The following is a 5,112-nucleotide window of genomic DNA, read 5'->3' as shown; positions in this document are numbered from 1 at the left end:
AGCACCCTCAAACCGTGCTCAACTCACGTGACGTCGCACCCCATTTACATTTCTGCAAATCCAATTTCTGTGTTCAAAGTAGAGCTGGATCTCTGAACGGGCCTCCATGGGACCCCTCGTCCCTCTAGAAATTGGGCCAGTTGACACACCCACTGTTCCAGAGCCTAACCTTGTTTTTCAGAAACTGAACCTCAAATACAGGTTAATTTTATGAACAGGGAGATTAGGCAAACTATAATAATTTAATGTATAATAATGGACTGGGGCCCTGAGCAGTAAGGGGCCCCCCACCCCATCTCCTGTTCACCCTAATTTGCCCCATATTCCTGTACCTATCCCGAGGGACACCAGCCTCTCCACCCCAACCCTAGTTCAGAGTAGGGCACAGTCAGGCTGGATTTGACAAGCTACACCTCCACTGGAGCATTAGTCACCCAAATGTCTCAGTACCCCCAACTCATTCCTTCCCTCCCTCCCTCCCTCCCTCCCTCATTTGTCCCTCCTTCCCCCTGCCCTCCCTTGGTCAGCGCTGCTGGGTTTATAAGTCAGCACCAGCAACAGGCTCCCAAATGCTCATTCAAGATGGCTTGAAGGGCCCCAGGTAATTTTCTGCTCAGGGTCTCAAGAGTTTCCTCTGCTAACAGAAAGGCAGTCTAACCCTAGAACACTAAACTCAACTTTTGTTAAACCATCACTAAACCCATGTATATTTTACCTGATACAAAATATTTCTCATCAAAATATATTAAAGTACAGCAATACATGGCAATTTGAGGTACTCTTTTTAAATTTTTCAACATGAAATTTCACAAAAACAACGAAAAATAGATAGGGGGCCTATCATGGGAGGGGGGTGGCAAAATTGGTGAAAATTGTGGGTACGGTATATATTAAACATATTCCTAAAAAAAAGAATAATGGATTTGGGAACCACCAATTCCTGGGACACGTGAGAATGGTCCAGTGAAAAAAGAACTGCCCATTGTCGGTGTATGGGATTTTTTCACTGCATGGTCCCAATATCACTAAACCCGTAAGAAATTCACCCAAACAAACATACCTTCTATGATGTCACTGAACATCATGAAGCTACCCAAGGACCCACCCACCTCAGACATCAGCAACATTATGAAAATCACAAACATAATTGTCCGGGTGAAAATAACTTATTTCAAAATTGTGCATAGTATTTAAAAGTGAAGGTAAATGAGTCTACACCTAGGGTTGGTTTCTAAATTAGTTTGGCTCAGAAACATCAACAGTTAGTTATTTTCCTTTACCTGTTGAGTACAAATCTGTAACACCTTTTTCTCACTGCAGGTATAGATTCTATAGTGTTGTTTTGTGCATGAAAAAAGTTGCATGATTGTCTATACTGGAATGTGCTTCATACTGTATGCAATGGTATTCTGAACAGTTCAAAAATCATTAGCTAACATGATCTTGTTATAATTATTAGATATTATTTTAAGCAGCATGCACATGCATGGTAATCAACTTTACAAGAGTTATAAGGCGTGCTTGAGTACCGCTATATTGCCCGGGTTTCCTCCTCTTACAGAGACAAAATAGGGAACACCCCAGTAAACCCACACAACTTTCATTAAGTGGCTTGGTGTCAACTGTACCCTCTGTTGTTATTGTTAGCATGCACTTTATTGACCAGTAAAGTTCTGTTTAAAACGTGATGTTTTATATCCTAATTTTAGCACGGGGCAACACCCATTCTGTCTTCCCATTTCTTGTTGAATAATTAAGGGAACTGTACCGCACCGTACCGTACTGTACCATACTGTGCTGTACTGTACTGTACTGTACTGTACTGTACTGTACTGTACTGTACTGTACTGTACTGTACTGTACTGTACTGTACTGTACTGTACTGTACTGTACTGGGACATGTTATGAGCATGTAGATCTGCTAATTTCTAAAAGTTTGAGTACTTATGCTGAACTAACACTGAATGATTTTCCTGTTAAGAATGGAGTAACTGATTGTCTCCGTGTAGCTCAGTCTGTAGAGCTCTTGCCCTTGGACCACAAGGTTGTGTGTTCATATCCGGGTACCGACAACTCAGCCCATGAGTCTCATTTGTGCATATTGTTCTTATTGCGTATCGTCTTCTTTCTTGGTCCCGCTTTATCGCTGTTTGCAGCTATATTTATTTCTGGATTTCTGTAGATTCCTCCATCTCTGTTTTCTTTAACCTGTCTATTTATTCTTACAGAAACAGGAAGCTGAGTCTTAAAGCCCTGCTAACAGTCCCAAGAGGCCATGTTGCTCTTTTCAACCTACTGGACATTTTGGCTGGAGCCTGTCACTAGAGGAAAGGTCATGGGGTCACTCAAATGTTTATGGTTTATCCATCAGGGAGCATGATGTTTCAAATTTTGTGATAATCTTCCCATTCGATTTTGCTATATTTTGTGTGCCAATAGACACATTTTTACCTATTAGGGGCAGCACTCGACTAGAGGAAAGGCCATAGGGTCACCAAAATCAGTGGAGGCCATCCTCTAGGGAGCATGAAGGATCATCCTCTAGGGGCATGAAGGACCATCCTCTAGGGAGCATGAAGGTGCATCCTCTAGGGAGCATGAAGGTGCATCCTCTAGGGAGCATGAAGGATCATCCTCTAGGGAGCATGAAGGATCATCCTCTAGGGAGCATGAAGGATCATCCTCTAGGGAGCATGAAGGATCATCCTCTAGGGAGCATGAAGGATCATCCTCTAGGGGCATGAAGGTGCATCCTCTAGGGAGCATGAACGTGCACAGCAAAATCCATGGCATTCTAGACTGTGAGAGATATGTATGGTGTTTGGAGTGGTGGACATACAGATGGATGGACCAACTAACATTGCCATAAGCAAATAACTACAATTGAAGGCATGATGACATGGAGTGAAGAATGCTTCCACTTTTCCATTCCCTCTCTCTCTCTCTCTCTCTCTCTCTCTCTCTCTCTCTCTCTCTCTCTCTCTCTCTCTCTCTCTCTTAATAGCTTTCTCTCTGTCATACAGCAGACATAGGTGTGGTGTGCAGGCGGGCATGGTAAAGACAGTCTGGCTGATAAAGTGGTTGACTATTGTGGAGACATATGATGACCTACATACTGTAGACAGATGACCTATACGGAGAAGAAAGAGAAAACGAAAATCTAGGTCGGGCACAGATGAAAAGTTGTGAGACTCCCACCTGTCTTTGTCACGCACAGTCGCACACACGCATGCACACTCATACACAAACTATCACATCTGTACTGCAGTCTTCTTTGATACATATTAATTGCTATTGTTGCTTAGATACACCAGAAGGGAAACGAAGGAAAGGAAGACCAAAGACCACCTGGAGGCGCACTGTTGAGAAAGAAAGACAAGAGGCAGGATGGAGGTCATGGTCTGAAGTGAGGATGGCAGCAGCTGACCGTGAAGGGTGGAAGCGCTCTTTGAAGGCCTTATGTGCCACAAGGCACGAAGTGGATAGGTAACAGGTAACAGGTTGCTTAGATACAGAAGCCGTAACTTAAGCATTGGATGCCTGTTTCTTAGTTTGATGGAATTGGGCCACACAATATCGACTTTTGGCACTGAAAAGCGGTTTGTCTCCTGCCAAGTGAAAAAATGTAGTCTCTGTGACACATCTAGGGGCCACAATCTGCATTCAAAAATCGAAATGTCGAAATGACTAACTAATCAGGAAGTACACAGGCAAATCTGTCTGAATACAAAAAATTAAAAGTTTGACATATTGCTTATATCAGCTTTAAGTACAGTACTCTGTTACTGTCCACCACTGCTTTTCCTGCTGTAAATCTGCCACCGGTGGTGGCAGCTTCACACCCTATCCCTTTGGACTGACAAACAGACTTTAGAGACATAATGACAGACAAAGTGTCTGTTTGGAGGGGTCACACCTCTTTCCTGGGACCTTGACACGTACTGTGTCTGCTAGTTGACCCCACACCTGTAAATCAGAGCTGTCTATTCATAACATTTATGTCATTTATATGAGTCACGAGGACTCAATTATTCAGAATCCCTTCTTCAAGAATATACAACATATTGCAATGTTGCCAGGCAACGAAGTACAATTTCTGCTAGTGAGCAATTTTGCAGAGTGTTGCTTAGTAACGAATGTAGACCCAAGAGGTTAAAAAAATAACTGAATCATTAAAAAAAAAGAAAAAAGAAAGTTCCAGATGCTGCTGTAATACAACTTTTTGATACACGGCATCGCTGCTGACACATCCTCCTGACAAAGCAGGAAAATGATTCACAGTTGAAGAAGCACTGAACACAGAAGGGAGGAGCAGGTAGATGGACAGAAATAAATGAGACATGTAGATTGACACGTCCTGTCCTATGTCTCTGGTGGGAGATCGCAGTTTGACACCATGCTGCCTTTAGTTGTAGGTGTTTTTTTTTTTTTTTTAACAAAAACAGTATGTGAAAATTAAGTGATAAATGAAAAAGAGGTCTGTCTTTTTACAAAAGAAAGGTGTGTCAGTGTTTTCTGTTAAGGCAGGCTCTTCTTCCATTCGCTGGCTCTATCTTTCTCTGTCATTCTCCTACCATGCCATTAACCAAACCCCCACCCCATCTTCTGTTCACCCTAATTTGCCCCATATTCCTCTACCTATCCCGAGGGACACCAGCCTCTCCACCCCAACCCTAGTTCAGAGTAGGGCACAGTCAGGCTGGACTTGACAAACTACACCTCCACTGGAGCATTAGTCACCCAAATGTCTCAGTACCCCCAACTCATTCCTTCCCTCCCTCCCTCCGTCCCTCCCTCCCTCATTTGTCCCTCCTTCCCCCTGCCCTCCCTTGGTCAGCGCTGCTGGGTTTATAAGTCAGCACCAGCAACAGTTGCCTCAGTGTTGTGAACTTTACATAGGCACCAGGGGTGACTAAAGGACAGAAGGAGTAAGGGACAGGAAGAAGAGTCTGCATAGAGAAGGACAGGAACATTAGATTAGAAAGAGTTCTGAATGAGCCGGAATAACTTTTTCAATTCCATTCTTACACAGATCATTTACAGGGATAACACACGTGCAACCAACACGCACACATAATCTAGTGATCAAATATGTGTGTGTTCAGGGTTTGG

This window comes from Electrona antarctica, assembly GCF_951216825.1.
Source record: "Electrona antarctica genome assembly, chromosome: 18".
Taxonomy (NCBI): Eukaryota; Metazoa; Chordata; class Actinopteri; order Myctophiformes; family Myctophidae; genus Electrona; species Electrona antarctica.
Note: the sequence above shows the minus strand (reverse complement) of the source record.